Source organism: Sus scrofa, chromosome 9 (assembly GCF_054392235.1).
Source record: "Sus scrofa isolate SSC_HxYL_T2T_F1_AM1 chromosome 9, Sscrofa_HxYL_maternal_Yorkshire_Landrace_v2.0, whole genome shotgun sequence".
NCBI lineage: Eukaryota > Metazoa > Chordata > Mammalia > Artiodactyla > Suidae > Sus > Sus scrofa.
The window spans coordinates 122,642,661-122,659,046 of record NC_139391.1 but is presented as its reverse complement, the minus strand read 5'-3'; positions in this window follow the sequence as shown (position 1 = coordinate 122,659,046).

Genomic DNA, 16,386 nt, shown 5'->3' with positions numbered 1-16,386 from the left:
TTTTTGGACCCTACTATTCAAAACGCCTCCCATCCCTAGAACCACGGCATTCTACATGGCATTGATTTTCTCTTGACCTTTTTTTTCATTCTAGGGCCCTGGAATGAGTTCCTTCAGAGGAAAAATACTACTTGTGACTGTACACACTCACTTACTTCTGGGCCAGAGAGGGGGCTGAGACCTGGATGAAGAGGTGAAGGTGTCTTCAAGGGACTTAAATGTTTCCTCCCTGGTAGAAGCAGAATGATTCGAACATGTTCCCAGCCCAAGAAGTAAGTGCTTGGTGTCTAGTGGGAGTTGAGTCTTTAACCATCAGAATGAGCAGGGCCTTTTTTATGGCTGAGTAGTACAGCCATAAAGAAGGAGAAGATTATTTCACTTGCAGCAACATGGATGCAACTAGAGATTCTCACATTAAGTGAAGTATGTCAGCAAGAGAAAGACAAATACCATATGGTATTACTTACATGTGGAATCTAAAATATGGTACCAATGATCCTATCTACAGAACAGAAAGAGACCCGCAGACACAGAGAACAGATTCGTGGTTGTCAAGGGGGAGGGAGGAGGAAGAAGGGATGGATGGGGAGTTTGGGGTTGGTAGATGTAAACTATGTCATTTAGAATGGATAGGAAATGAAGTCCTACAGTACAGCACAGGGAACTCTATCCAATCTCTTGGGGTAGAACATGGTAGAAAACAGTATGAGAAAAAGAATGTGTATATATATGTATGTGTATATATGTATGACTGGTCAATATGCTATACAGGAGAAATTGACACAACACTGTAAATCAACTATATTCAAAAAAAAAAAAAACAAAAAAAAAACCCAAGCAAATCTGCTTTCTTCATTGAGAATGTGTCCAGGCCCATGTGCTGGTCTTACTACACTACAAGTCTTTCTTTCCTTTTCCTTTTATTTTTTTAAATCTTCTCTCCTAACCCTCACCACAGAACTCTCATGAAGGAGCGTTCACTTAAAAAAATTTAAGTTAAGCCCTGCTCTCAGTCCAGAGTTTCTCTTACAAAGATGTCTCAGCAAGAGAATGGAGAAGTACTATGACTCATTGTAATAAGGTAGGTATTATGACAAGAAAGATGTTAACATCTTAATGAAAGCCCTGAGGGGAAATTTGCATAAAACACTCTCTTTGTTGCTTAGAAAAAGTCACTGATGCCTTATTAAAAAAAATCAAAACCCAATTTCATTAAATATTCAGTCTGGGAATTATATGGAGTATTTTCCTTATCTCCTGAGTGGTTTTTTTCTTCTTGACAGAATCACAGATGCTTAGAGTTGAAGAGGCCCCAGTCTCCCCTCAGTCCTTCTCCCTTGATGGCCCTGAGTGGGTGGGTGGGTGGGGGCACGGTCTTATTCCTCCTGGAGCCCCATGCTTTCTGTGGTCTGGGAGGAACCAGAGGACAGAGACTGGAAACCCTGAAAATACAGTAAGAAATCTCTTTGCTTAACTCCCTCCATTCCTATGCTCATCCGTCTCTTTCTTCAACTCCATTAAAAAAGAAAACTCACTTGGATTTTGAGTCTCCTGCAATGTTATTTTTCCTTTTGAAATTTATCTGATATTTTGGACAGATTGTTTTCTAACTTATTTTTTTTTAACGTACTGAACTATAGTTGATTTACAATGTTGTGTTAATTTCTGCTGTACAGCAAAGTGACTCAGTTATACATATATATTCTTTCTGAATATTCTGGTCAGATTGTTTTGAACACCTCCAGGGATGGGGAGCTCACCACCCCTTAAGGCAGGGTATGCTTCTTTGGGCTGGAATCTGCCTCCCACCAACCTGTCCCACTGGTTTTAGTCCTCCCTTCGGGATTAGTAAATGACCTAATCCCTCTTCTTTGTGATAGCTCTTCACATGGTTGTAGATAATATCTTTGTAGGGTCCTACAATAGCAAAGTTTTATTTGTATTTTTTTCCTAATCACATAGGAACATTAAAAAGCTCCACTGAGCCCCATCCCTCTAGCTGGTCCTGGTGGGATCACAGTGTCAATAGATGTTCCATGAGGGAAGCTCTCCATCCCTGTAAGCCAAGTAGTTCTCTCTTCTTACACGCATGCTCCTCCCAAAGGAAAGACTGAAGGAAAAGCAGGGGTCAGAATGGACTCACCCTAGGATTTGAGGCAAGTCACTCCAGGGCAAAATACTTCGGCAATGGCATTTAAAAAGAAGGATTGAGGAGTTCCCGTCGTGGTGCAGTGGTTAACGAATCCGACTAGGAACCACGAGGCTGCCGGTTCGATCCCTGGCCTTGCTCAGTGGGATGACGATCTGGCGTTGCCATGAGCTGTAGGCCGGCGGCTACAGCTCCGATTAGACCCCTAGCCTGGGAACTTCCATATGCTGCAGGAGTGGCCCTAGAAAAGACAAAAAAAAAAAAAAGGACTGAGGAGTTCCTGTCGTGGCACAGTGAAAATGAATCCAAGGTTGCGGGTTCCATCCCTGGCCTTGCTCAGTGGGTTAAGGATCTGGCATTGTCGTGAGCTGTGATATAAGTTGCAGATGTGGCTCAGATCCCGCGTTGCTATGGCTGTGGTGTGGGCTGGCAGCTGTAGCTCCGATTGGACCCCTAGTCTGAACCTCCAAATGCCTTGGGCCCTAAAAAGCAAAAAAAAAAAAGGGGGGGGGGTTGAATTTATACTCTGCACCTTACTGGGAGATATGGCAAGTTCTTAGGGGGCTAGATTCTACAGTTCTGACTGGTGTCAGACATGATGGGAAGTGTGGGGGAGATGCTTGTATCCTCCTGGGTATCTGACACCCAGAAAGAGGATTTTACTGAATGCCAGGGAATAAGGACAGGGGATAAGGACAGCCGAGCATCCTTGCTAGGGATCAGGGACATTTGATCAGTGAGGGATCACTGGAAAGGAGGAGGAAGGTCCTGAAAGAACCAAGTCAAAGCTACTGGCCTTTCCTAAACTCAGGAGGTGGCTCAGAGCCAGTGGTGAATAGAGATTTCCTCCTGGCCACACCCCCTTCCCCAGTGCAAGGAAGTCTATTCGTCAGTTCCACACATCCAGAAAGTGGTTTTCAGCAGAGCACCAGCAGCATCTCTTGGAAGCCTGACCACCATGGGCCCTGGAAATCATTGCTGTCTTGCATGCCTCCCAACACTGTCCCAGCCCTGTGTCCTTGGCCCACAGCTATAATCAGTATTTTTTATTTTTTAATGCAGTTGGATTTTATTTTTTTTTCTCTTTTTTTTATTACTCAAATGAATTTATCACATCTGTAGTTATATAATGATCATAACAATCCAATTTCACAGGATTTCCATCCCATAAACCAAGAACATCCCCCTAAACTGTCTCTTTCGGAGACCGTAAGTTTTTCAGTGTCTGTGAGTCAGCATCTGTTCTGCAAAGAAGTTCATTGTGTCCTTTTTTCAGATTCCACGTCAGTGAAAGCATTTGATGTTGGTGTCTCATTGAATGGCTGACTTCACTTAGTATGATAATTTCTAGATCATACTAAGTGAATGCTAAAAATGCTGATATTTCATTCATTTTAATGGCTGAGTAATATTCCATTGTGTATATGTACCACATCTTCTGGATCCACTCCTCTGTCAATGGACATTTAGGTTGTTTCCATGTCTTGGCTATTGCAGATAGTGCTGCAATGAACATCAGAGTACATGTGTCTTTGTGAGTTGTGGTTTTCTCTGGATCGATGCCCAGGAGTGGGATTGCTGGATCAAATGGTAGTTCTATTTTTAGTTTTCTGAGGAATCTCCATACTGTTTTCCGCAGTGGTTGCACCAATTTACAATCCCACCAACAGTGTACTAGGGTTCCTTTTTCTCCACACCCTCTCTAGCACTTATTGTTTGTAGACTTTTGGATGATGGCCGTTCTGGCTGGTATAAGGTGGTACCTCATCGTGGTTTTGATTTGAATTTCTCTAATAATGAGTGATGTTGAACATTTTTTCATGTGTTTTTTGGCCATCCATATGTCTTCTTTGGAGAATTGTCTGTTTAGATCTTCTGCCCATTTTTTGATGGGGTTGTTTGTTTTTTTGGTATGGAGCTGCAGAAGGTGTTTATAAATTTTGGAGATGAATCTCTTGTCAGTTGATTCATTGGCAAATATTTTCTCCCATTGTGTGGGTTGTCTTTTCGTTTTGTTTAGAGTTTCCTTTGCTGTGCAGAAACTTTGAAGTTTGATTTGGTCCCATTTGTTTATTTTTGTTTTTACCATCATTACTCTTAAGAGGTGGATCTGAGAAGAGGTTGCTGTCGTTTATGTCAGAGAGTGTTTGGCCTGTGTTTTCCTCTAAGAGTTTTATAGTGTCTGGTCTTATATCTAGGTCTTTAGTCCATTTGGAGTTTATTTTTGTGTATGGTGTTAGGGAGTGTTCGAATTTCATTCTTTTCCATGTGGCTGTCCGGTTTTCCCAGCACCTCTTATTGAACAAGTTGTCCTTTCTCCACTGTATATTCTTGCCTCCTTTGTCACAGGTGAGTTGGCTATAGTTGCATGGGTTTAATTCTGGGCTTTCTATCCTGTTCCACTGATCGATATTTCTGTTTTTGTGCCAGCACCACATGGTTTTGATGACTGTTGCTTTGTAGCATAGTCTGAACTCTGGGAGCCTGATTCCTCCAGTTCCATTTTTCTTTTTCAGGATCTCTTTGGCTATTCTGGGTCTTTAGTGCTTCCAAACAAACTTCAAAATATTTTGTTCAAGTTCTGTGAAAAATGTCCTTGGTGATTTGATAGGGATTGCATTGAATCTGTAGATTGCCTTAGGTAGTATAGTCATTTTGATAATATTAACTCTTCCAATCCACGAGCATGGTATATCTTTCCATCTATTTGTGTCATCTTTGATTTCTTTCATCAGTGTCTTAGAGTTTTCAGAGTACAGGTTTTTTGTCTCTTTAGGTAGGTTTACTCCTAGGTATTTTATTCTTTTGGATCCTATGGTAAACGAGATTGCTTCCCTAATTTCTCTTTCTGCTCTTTCATTGTTAGTATATAGAAATGCTGTCGATTTCTGTGTATTAATTTCGTATCATGCGACTTTGTCAAATTCGTGGATGAGCTGTAACAGTTTTCTGGTAGAGTCTTTAGGGTTCTATAGGTATAGTATCATGTCATCTGCAAATAGGGATAGTTTTACTTCTTCCTTTCCAATTTGGACTCCTTTTATTTCTTTTACTTCTCTGATTGCTGTGGCTAGGACTTCCAAAACTATGTGGAAGAGTAGTGGCGAGAGTGGACATCTTTGTCTTGTTCCTGATCTCAGCGGGAATTCTTTCAGCTTTTCACCATTGAGAATGATGTTCACTGTGGGTTTGTCATATATGGCCTTTATTATGTTGAGGTAGGTTCCCTCTATGCCCACTTTCTGAAGGGTGGGTGTTGGATTTTGTCAAAGGCTTTTTCTGCATCTATTGAGAGGATCATGTGGTTTTTATTCTTCAGTTTGTTCATGTGGTGTATCACACTGATGGATTTGTGGATATTGAAGAACTCTTGCATCCCTGGGATAAATCCCACTTGATCATGATGTACAATCCTTTTAATGTATTGTTGGATGTGGCTTGCTAGTATTTTGTTGAGGATTTTTGCATCAATGTTCATCAGTGAAATTGGCCTGTAGTTTTCTTTTTTTGTGGTATCTTTGTCTGGTTTTGGTCCAGGGTGATGGTGGCCTCATAGAATGAGTTTGGGAGTATCCCTTCCTCTGCAATTTTTTGAAATAGTTTCAGAAGGAGAGGTGTTAGCTCTTTTCTAAGTGTTTGATAGAATTTGCCTGTGAAGCCATCTGGTCCTGGACTTTTATTTGTTGGAAGTTTTTTAATCACAGTTTCAATTTCCGTTCTTGTGATTGGTCCATTCATCTTTTCTATTTCACCTTGGTTTAGTCTTGGAAGATCGTATTTTTCTAAGAATTTGTCCATTTCTTCTAGGTTTTCCGTTTAATTGGCGTATAGTTGCATATAGTAGTCTCTTATGATCCTTTGTATTTCTGTGATGTCCGTTGTTACTTCTCCTTTTTCATTTCTAATTTTATTGAAGTGTGGCTAAGGGTTATCAATTTTGTTGATCTTTTCAAAGAACCAGCTTTTTGTTTCATTAATCTTTTCTATGGTTTTCTTTGTTTCTATTTCATTGATTTCTGCTCTGATCTTTATGATTTCTTTCCTTCTACGAACTTTAGGTCTTGTCTATTCTTCTCTCTTGAGCTGCTTTAGATGTAAAGTTAGCTTGTTGATTTGTGCTTTTTCTTGTTTCCTGAGGTGGGCTTGTATTGCTATAAACTTTCCTCTTAGAACGGCTTTTGCTGTATCCCATAGGTTTTAGAGTGTCATATCTTTGTTGTCATTTGCTTCTAGGTATTTTTTAATTTCCTCTCTGATTTCTTCAGTGATCCATTGGTTGTTTAGTAGCATGTTGTTGAGTCTCCACGTGTTTGTGTTTTTTGCAGATTTTTTCTTGTTGTTGACTTCCAATCATATAGCATTGTTGTTGGAAAAGATGCTTGATATGATTTCAATTTTTTTAAAGTTACTGAGGTTGGATATATAGCTCAGGATGTGATCAATCTTAGAGAATGTTCCATGTGCACTTAAGAAGAATGTGTATTCTGTTGTTTTTGGATGGAATGTCCTATAAATATCTATTAAGTCCATCTGGTTTAATGCATAATTCAGGGCCTGTGTTTCCTTATTGATTTTCTGTCTGGTTGATCTGTCCATTGCTGTAAGTGGGGTGTTAAGGTCCCCCACTATTATTGTGTTATTGTTGATTTGTCCTTTTGAGGTTGTAAGCAGTTGCCTTATATATTGTGGTGAACCTATGTTGGGTGCATAGATATTTAAAATTGTTATATCTTCTTCTTGGATTAATCCTTCGATCATTATGTAATGACCTTCCTTGTCCCTTAAAATATTCATTTTAAAATCTATTTTGTCTGATATGAATATTGCTACTCCAGCTCTTTTTTGATCCCCATTTGCATGAATTATTTTCTTCCATCCTCTCACTTTCAGTTTCTATGTGTCCCTAGAAGTGAAGTGGGTCTCTTGAAGACAGCATATGTATGGGTCTTGTTTTTGTATCCATTCAGCCAGTCTGTGTCTTTTGATTGGGGCGTTTAGTCCATTAACTTGTAAGGTAATTATTCATATGTATGTTCTTATTGCTATTTTATTAATTGCTTTGGATTTGTTTTTGTTGCTCTTTTTCTTCCTTCTTCTCTTTTTATTTTCTGCCTATAGAAGTTCCTTTAGTATTTGTTGTAAGACTGGTTTAGTGTTGCTGAATTCTCTCAGCTTTTGCTTATCTGTGAACGTTTTGATTTCTCCTTCAAATCTAAATGAGAGCCTTTCTGGGTAAAGTAATCTTGTTTGGAGGTTTTTCCCTTTCATCACGTTAAGTATATCATGCCTCTCCCTTCTGGCCTGCAGAGTTTCTGCTGAAAAATCTGCTGATAACCTTTTTGCAGTTCCCTTGTATGTTATTTGTTTCTTTTTCCTAGCTGCTTTCAATATTTTCTCTTTGTCTTTAATTTTGGTCAGTTTGATTAATATGTGTCTCAGTGTATTCCTCCTTGGGTTTATTTTATATGGTACTCGTTGTGCTTCCTGGATTTGAGTGAGGGGTTCCTTTCCCATGTTAGGGAAGTTTTTGGCTATTATCTCTTGCAATATTTTTTTCTGTCCCCTTCTCTCTCTTCTCCTTCTGGCACCCCTATAATACGGATGTTGGTGCGTTTAACGTTGTCCTAGAATTCTCTGAGACTCTCATTTGTTTTCAATCTTTTTTCTCTTTTCTGTTCCACATCCATGATTTCCACTAATCTGTCCTCCACCTCACTTATTCGTTCTTCTCCCTCCTGTATTCTACTGTTAGCTGCCTCTAGTGAATTTTTTATTTCAGTTATTGTATTTTGCATCTCTTCTTGTTTAAGTTTTATGTCTTGTATCTCTTTGCTCAGTGTTTCCTGTAAGTTATCCATCTTTGCCTCCAGTTTATTTCCAATGTCTTGCATCATCTTCAGCATCAACAATCTAAAGTCTTTTTCCTGGAGGCTGAGAATCTCATTGCTTAGCTGATTTTCTGGGGCTTTTCCTTTCTCCCTCATCTGAGTTATAGTTCTCTGTCTTTTCATTTTTATGGGTTTTTAGTGTGGTAACCTTTTTGCAGATAATAGAGTTGTAGCCTCTCTTACTTCTGGTGTCTGCCCCCCCTTGTGGCTGAAATTGGTATGGGGGCTTGCTGTAGGCTTCCTGATGGGAGGGGCTTATGCCTGCCCACTGGTCGGTGGAGCTGATTCTAATCCCTCTGGTGGGTGGGGCTTAGTCTCTGGATAGGATTAGAAGCAGCTGTGTGACTGAGGGCTCTTTAGGTAGCCTGTTTCCTGAGGGGTTGGGCTGTGATCCCACCTGGATTGTTGTTTGCACTGGAGCTTCTCAGCACTGACTGAGGGGAGGGGCCAGATTTTCTCCAAATGGCCACCTCCAGAGAAAGGCACTGCTGCTGAATATTCCCTAGAGGTTTGCTTCCAATGTCCTTCCCTCACAACAAGCCACATTCACCCTGTTTTCCCATGATGTCCTCCAAGAACTGCAGTCAGGTTTGACCCAGATTTTATGGAGACTTTGCTTTGCCCTGGGACCCAGTGCATGTGAAAGTCTATGTGCACCTTTTAAGAATGGGGTCTCCATTTCTCCCAGTCTCATGGAGCTCCTGCGCACAAGCCCCACTGGCATTCAATGCCAGATGCTCTGGGGGTTCCTTCTCCCAGTGCAGAATCCCCACACGTGAGAGTTTGATGTGGGGTTCAGACCTCTCACTCCTGTAGGTGAGTCTCTGTGAACCAGTTAGTTTCCAGTCTGTGGGGCTTCTTACCCGGGAGGTATGTGGTTGTTTATATCATGAAATCACCCCTCCTACCTCTTGATGTGTCCTCCTCTTTTTCTTCTGGAGTAGGATATCTTTTTTAAGGTTTCTGGTCCATTTGGTTGAAGAATGCTCAGCCTTTAGTTGTGAATTTTGTTGTTTTTAGGAGAGAAGCTGCGCTCCAGTCCTTCTATTCTGCCATCTTAATCCTGTGTATAATCAGTATTCTTTGCAGAAATTCTAGTGGGGACAGAAGCAAGCAAAAACAAATGGCCAGCCCTTCTGTGGCCCAATTTCCAGGGTAGGGTATCTATATATAGCCCTTCCAGAGCAGGTCTGCTGCAGGAAAAGAGCCCTGCTTCCCGGGGCTGTCAGAGGCCCAGGCTGAGCCAGACCACAGAGGAGGGGTGAACTCCCTGCATAGTATTCTGGACTTGTTATTTCAAACCAATAGCCAATCTCAATGTGACTTTATAAATCAGGGAAAAAACCCTGCAAAAATGATCCCCATGTTTTTCTCCTACTTTACGGCCCTCACTATTGTGCTTACTATCCTGTAAAGAGAAAACCAGTGTGATGGTCAGAATTTGTCCTTTCCTACTTCTTCCTTTTTAACCAAAGAGCATTCAAGGGCACACAGAGCACTAACATATGCTTCGACAACTGTGGCTTGTAGCGGCCTAAGGGGCTTGTGGACCTGGAAGGACCTTAGTGGTCATTTACTCAAAATCCCCTGTGTTTTTGCAAAAAGGAAGCACAAGAATGGGGGGTGTTGAGAGCAGAGCCTCTCAGATAATATGAGAGACCTAAGGGCACTTCATTGGAGGTTCCTTGTATATTAAAATAAACAATTAAAAATGAAAGTTGTAAAAACTGTAGAATATCTCAAATATTTGTTTCATAAATTAGAGCTCTTTACAGAAAAAAGGCAATCTAATACATTTTAATAGTCATAAAATCTAGAAAGATATGAATTCACCATCATCCTACACTACAGACAAACTCAAGTCTAAGTTTGAACGGTGAACGTCTTCTTCCTTTAGTCTCAACAAAGTATCTTTAGGAGTATGTTGAGAGAAGGTCGAACGTCTAATTTTGGGGCATGGGGAATGTACAGGCCAGCTATCTCTCCTGCCCTCTTTGTCTCTTCTGAGTTCTTCCAGAACCAGTTGTGTGATCTTGATCACCTTGTCTTCATCAAGGTAGAAGACCTAACTTTGTATTTTTGGCTTTCTTTGATTTAATATCTTACTAAAGGTCTGCTTGTTTAAAATACGTAAAAATCAGGAGTTCCCGTTGTGGTGCAACAGAAACAAATCCAACTAGTAACTATGAGGTTGCTGGTTCGATCTTTGGCTCAGTGGGTTAAGGATCCGGTGTTGCTGTGAGCTGTGGTGTAGGTCGCAGATGTGGCTTGGATCCCATGTTGCTGTGGCTGTGGTATAGGCTGCCAGCTGTAGCTCCTATTAGACCCCTAGGCTGGAAAACTTCATGTGCCTTGGGTGTGGCCCTAGAAATCTAAAATAAAATAAAATAAAATGACATTATTTTTAAAAAATAAAATAAAATACATAAAAATCAGAACTTATTTCATGGTGGCGGCATCTATGAAGCAAACCTAGAGACAAAGTAAAGATCCTGGACATAGTAACCTACAGATTTGTGGTAGTCACCTCCAGGATGGTTCCCAGTGAGCCTCCCTTCCTACATACCCTCCTGCATTGAATAAGACTGGCCTTGCTACCAACTGGATACTAGGGAAAGCAGCAAACGTGACCCTCAAGACTGGATTGGCAAAGACGTTGTGGTTTCTGCCTTGCTCAATCCTGAACCCTTTACCCTGAGTGCTGGCAGTGGCTGTGTCCCAAGGACACTCAAGTAGCTCGGGTAGAGGGAGGCTCAGAGGGAGATGAACTGAGACCTCCTACCGTCAATTAGCACTATGTGAGGGAGTCATCTTGGAAGTGCATCCTCCAGACCCAGTCAAGCCTTCAGATGACTGCAGCTCCAGCTGACAGCTCAATTGCAACCTCCCAGGACATTCTGAGCCAGAACCATCCAGCCAAGCCACTCCCAGATTCCTGACACCAAGAAATTGTGTGTGAAAATTATTGTTTCCTGTTGTTTTAAGTTGCTAAGTTTGGGAGTGATTCGTTATGCAGCAATAAATGACTGACATTGTCACTTTATATAGCATACATTATAAATGACTAACTTGGGTCACTCAAGTTACTGCCTAGAGTTATTCACCACCTCCTCCTGGTCTGGCCTTGTGTGTGTGAAATTCCTGCACTTCAAATTCCTGAACTTCCTGCACTTCAAGGTCATTCTTTTCTAGACATCAATTTTCAGGAGTGTCATCTTAAAAGGAAAAGACCTCTGTACATATTTTTATCTTAACCCTTAAACTGCAGTGAGCTAATTTCTAAATGAACATTAGCTCAGAGTCAGCTAAGAGGAGGGTACTCCTGGGAGACAGGACCTGTAGGTAAGAGATGGAAACAAATTTTTCCTGCTGATTAGAAAATAACTGAGTGTAGACAGGCTTGAGTCTTTGCTCATCTACAAGCCGTGTGGTCACGTGTAAGCCATGTAACCTCATGAGCAATAGTTTCCTCATCTGCATGATGGGAAAGGTATAAGTATCTAATTTACAGCTTCTCTCTCCTAACCCCAATGAACATAAGCAATAATAAGACATTCACAAGCATTTTATAAGTCAGAAACCTTTACATGAAAGTTAGTTTATTTAGGAGTTCCCACTGTGGCTCAGCGGAAACGAACCCAACTAGTATCTATGAGGATGCAGGTTTGATCCCTGGCCTTGCTCAGTGGGTTAAGGATCTGGTGTTGCTGTGGCTGTGGTGTAGGCTGGCAGCTGCAGGTCTGATTCGACCCTTAGCCTGGGAACTTCCATATGCCACAGGTATGACCCTAAAAAGACAAAGAAAAAAAAAAAAAGAAAAAAGAAAGAAAGTTAGCTTATTTAAGTATACTCTCTAAACAAAAAACTTCCCAAGATGGGCTCTTCCCCTATTTTTTATGTGCCTTTTCTGTGCCATGAATTATTAGGAGTGAGGACATGCAAACGAATAAAAGAAGTTTCTTGTCCTCAGGGGGTTCACCGTACTTGGAGTTATAAATAAGAATCCAGGCGATCACTGGAGAGTGTAAAAAGTGCTAAGCACAGGGTAATTGATTCATTTCTTCATCAAACATTTATTGAGTGCCTTTCCCCACAAGGCAATTTGCTAGATGCTGTTGATACATGAACAATGATTAGGAAGCCCATTAAGAAGGCTGCCAGGAGGAGGTATCATTGAGCTAAATCATAAAGTTTGAGGAGGAGAGAGCCCAGTGAAGTCTGAGAGCAGGGCACTCCAGGTGGGTGCATCAAGGCATGGAATTGTGTACCAGCACAAGACTTGGGGCCACATCCCCCGTCTCAGAACCGTGTGTAAAGTCCACACCATTGAGAAGACCATGTCTGAAGGATGACCAAAGAGTCTGGGGAGCCAGGCTGGCCCAGAACCCTGTTTAACCAGTTTACACCAGGTCAACAGTGTGTCTGATGCCCCCAGCGAGAGCACCTGTCAACTCTCAATTAACTAACGGTGCCATCTCAGCCCCAGTCCTCCTAGTTCTGTCTGGTTACGGGCCTTCAGGCATGGTGAGCGATGTAGAGAATACCAACTAACTTAAATATTAGCCCAACCAATAATTAGGTTAATTAAGCTAATAATTAGAAGGATGAATTTATTGTGCAGCAAGTCATCTAGGGTAGGCCAAGGCCAATTAAAATTAAAATTAAAACTAACTGCCATTTGGGGTTCCCTGTATCCCTGACCTCGCTGTTAGCTCAGACCCTCCATCCTTGACTGTGCACAGTTAGGAAGCCCCTTTGCTTCATGGTCACGTCTGCTGCTCAGAACTTACAGCTGCCAAGGTGAAGTAGAGAGAACAAGTGTCCTTCGGGGTCACAAGCCCATTATCTGATGCAGAGAAATGTCTCGCCTTCAAATGAGCAAAGTAAAAGATCAGCTGATTTCATTTCTTCATCAAAATGGATGATTTCCAAGTGTTGAAACTGAACTAGATGCTTAAACCCATTTCCTTCCAAGGCCTGGCCCTGGCAACGTCGTCTCCACTCAGCTGCTGTACGCAGCCCTCAGCGACAAGCGAGATGAGCTCAATATGAACGGGCATTTAATTTGATTTCCAGGATAATGTATCCCCCAAAGGTGCAGGATCCCCTAAGGAGATAAGATGGGCTTATTATTCACTGGGTAGAGTTATCCAGACACCCCTGAGTACGGGATGGAGCAGAAACAAGTCATATAAATGGGTACTAGGAGTCTGACATCTTTGCCCAAATAAGACTCATTTTTTTGAGGGATTGCCCTTCTGGGCAAGGAGCCCTAGGATTCTGTGTCACTCCTGCTTGTCTCTTACATACAAGTCTCTTTCAGCTATTGCATCCTGGCCGACATGCTCTAAGTCATGTCTACTTAGGATAATAAAAGCAATATGAATCTTCATGCTGATGGGGAAGAAAGGATGTTAGCTTGTCTCTTTTGCTTCGTTCTTGTTGTAAGCTGCACATGGGCCTTGCTCAGCTCAGCTCAGCTCAGCTCTGGGTCTCCATCTCAGGCTCAGACCAGTTTATCCTAGTCTCTTGTTTTTGTCAAATTTCCAAGGGCTCAGATTTCCACCACCAGCCACTCTAGGCCCAGATTCTCTCCTCCCTGGGGTTTATTGCGAAGGGGAATGCTGCCATCTCAGCTTCCTCCCTTCTTTTTGCTTCCGGAATGACAAATGCCCAAGCCCCCTTACCTTAAACCATTTGCTGCAAATTCTGAGCTTTGGACTTCAGTTTCCATTCCTAAATGTATGAATCAACTGACCCCAGGATGTTGGGGATTCACTCACAAATAGCAGCCTCATAGCGTATGTGGTTGAGATTTGTGCCTCTGCAAAAATTACACATCTCCACACATCAAAGATCTTTGGGGCTGCTGGTAAATGCTAGGTGATAATGTCAGCTTCTTGGGTGCCAAGGGTCTACTGAATCAGAATGTCACTGGGTCCCCAAATGTAAGTAAGAAATGAGCATTTACTTGGGAATGGCTGGTATTATTGTTTGTCAACGCAAAGGATAACTAGAGTAAAGAGATACCAGTCCTGGGAACTTTCCCAAGTGCATCTTCTGCGCTACTAGTAATGCTTCAGCCTTCTTGGCATCCAACAGTGCTTCAAGCCCCCTTGCTTCGGCATCCAAACTCTCATTACACTGCACTGCCTGAGGTACATAGTTGTCAGGTGGCTGTTTTGTTTTATGATGACTTTGAATGTGGCTCTGGTGTTACTTACTTGGGAGAAGCAATTACTGTGGGAAGAAGGAAATGTTAATTACCAACTGAGATATTTTTTGTCCAGAAATTGATGATGTTAGACTAAATACAGGGAGATCAGGCAAAATGCTGTCATAAAACCATGGGAGAAACAATGAAGGCTTGAAATAGGGCAGTAGTGGTGGGATTGGAGAGGAGGCGATGGTTTGGAAAGATGCTTAGTAAGTCAAGCAATCTGAACCTGGTGACTAATAAACTGCAAGAAGTAATTGAAGGAGGTTTCACAGTTTCTGCCCAAGGTAATTAAGTAAATATAGGAGATATAAGAAGAATAAAGGTGTGGTAGGGAATTTTTAAAAATTTATAGATATGGTAGCGGCTGGAAGCTAGTGGATTTTTTTTTTTTTAGGGCTGCACTTGCAGCATATGAAAGTTCCCTGGCTAGGGGTCAAATCAGAGCTGCAGCTGCCTAGCCTACACCACAGCCACAGCAACACCAGATCCTTAACCCACTGAACAGGGCTAGGGATGAACCTGCATCCTCATGGATACTCATTAGGTTTGTTACCACTGAACCACATGGGAACTCCAGAAGTTAATGGAATTCTGATTATTGATCTTCAAATTTCTGCATGTCAGTTTTATCTGGTCAGTTTACTGGGCTTCTTTTTGATGACATTAGTAAATTCAGTTCTGGATGTGTTTCAGTTATCCTTGTCTGCACTTGATACTTGGAAATCTGGGTTGGGAATAACATTTGGGAATTATCCACGACTAGAAGAGGTTAAAGGTATGGCTCTGGACAAGATCACCTAGGAGGAGTACAAAGCCTGAAAAGAGAAACAAAATGAAGACTGAAGAAGGGCTCCTGTGATGAGAATGGGCAACTGAAAAGGAATCCTAAGGAAAAAGCAAGAAAAAACAGAAGAGAATGTTGTCCTAAAAGACAAGGAGAGGTGTTTTTTGTTTTTTGTCTTTTTGCCATTTCTAGGGCCGCTCCTGTGGCATATGGAGGTTCCCAGGCTAGGGGTCTAATTGGAGCTGTAGCTGCCGGCCTATACCATAGCCATGGGAACGTGGGATCTGAGCTGCGTCTGTGACCTACACCACAGCTCACAGCAATGATGGATCCTTAACCCACCGAGAAAGGCCAGGGATCGAACCCGCAACCTCGTGGCTCCTAGTTGGATTCATTAACCACTGAGCCACGATGGGAACTCTGGGAGAGGGATGTTTTAAGGAGCCAAAGGCTGAGAGTGTTAAATGGTGGAAGAAAAATTAAGGTCAAAGTGGGAAAAAATGCATCATGTTTGACATTTAGGAAATTTGGGAGCTCATCAAACCATTTTCAGGAGAAAAAGCAAGAAGAGAAGTCAAAATGAATGCATTAGGTTGGATGGGAATAGTTAAGAACTTGAATAAGAAAAATAAATCTTTTCAGTATTGATGCCAGGTCAGTTGGGTATCCATACATTTTTTTTTTTCTTTTTTAGGGCCACACCTGTGGCCTATGGAAATTCTCAGGCAAGGGGTTGAATCAGAGCTGCAACTGCTGGCCTGTGCCAAAGCCACAGCAAGGTAGGATCCAAGCCGTTTCTATGACCTACACCACAGCTCAGGGCAATGCCAGATCCCAAACCTACTGAGTGCGGCCAGGGATCAAACCCGCATCCTCATGGATACTAGTAGGATTCATTTCCTCTGTGACATAACTAGAACTCCAAGGGTATCCATACAGAAATTAATTTTGGACTTCCTATGCATCTGTTTCAAAAATCACTCACAGATAGATGATAGGTAAAACTATAAAGTTTTTTGTAGACAATATGGGATAATACCTTTATGATGTTGAGGTAGGCAAATATTTCCTAAACAGGGCACAAAACCTCTAAACATAAAAGAAATCATGATAAATTGAGCTAAATTAAAAGTATTTTTGGAATTCCCATCGTGGCGCAGCAGAAATGAATCCGACTAGGAAGTATGAGGTTTTGGGTTTGATCCCTGGCCTTGCTCAGTGAGTTAAGGATCTGGCGTTGCCATGGGCTGTGGTGTAGGTCGCAGACACGGCTCAGATCCCACATTGCTGTGGCTGAGGTGTAGGCCGATTAGAGCTCTACTCTGAGAACCTCCATATGTCACAA